Below are 381 nucleotides of genomic sequence, written 5' to 3' on the forward strand. Positions count from 1 at the left end.
TTGACTCAAGCGAGGCGTGCGTGTCGAGCCAGATCGCCGTCGCCTGTAGATGACCACACATGGAAATGGTTAGCTGTAGCTGGGACACAGGAGCATTTTTAGACTGGATAACCGGGAAAGGCCCCTCAGAGGAAGTGACGGCTGACGCCAGCGTGAAGGACGGACACGCGTCCCAGGGAGAGGCCAGCGGCACTCCTGAGTGGCAGTGTGGCCGGGTGGAGCGAGGGCCGCCCGTTGCCCCGGGGGCGAGGGTCTTAGGTCGTCTTTCTCTCGGCGTCACAAGCCGTGGTCCTCGGGCGCTTTATCTCAGGGGCTGCTTCTGTTCTGTGTGCTCCAGGCGCTCTGCTGGAAAAGAAGGTGGACATGGACAAGCGTGGACTG

The 381-nt window shown here is 61.7% G+C and overlaps 1 protein-coding gene across 1 annotated transcript in view; it reads left to right on the plus strand.

Annotated features, from left to right (window-relative positions):
* Positions 1-381, plus strand: part of TNRC6C (trinucleotide repeat containing 6C) — an 86667-nt gene that overhangs the window by 61327 nt on the left and 24959 nt on the right. The gene's annotated exons all lie outside the window — the stretch shown is intronic.

Source organism: Pteropus vampyrus, unplaced genomic scaffold (assembly GCF_000151845.1).
Source record: "Pteropus vampyrus isolate Shadow unplaced genomic scaffold, Pvam_2.0 Scaffold72, whole genome shotgun sequence".
NCBI classification, from domain to species: domain Eukaryota; kingdom Metazoa; phylum Chordata; class Mammalia; order Chiroptera; family Pteropodidae; genus Pteropus; species Pteropus vampyrus.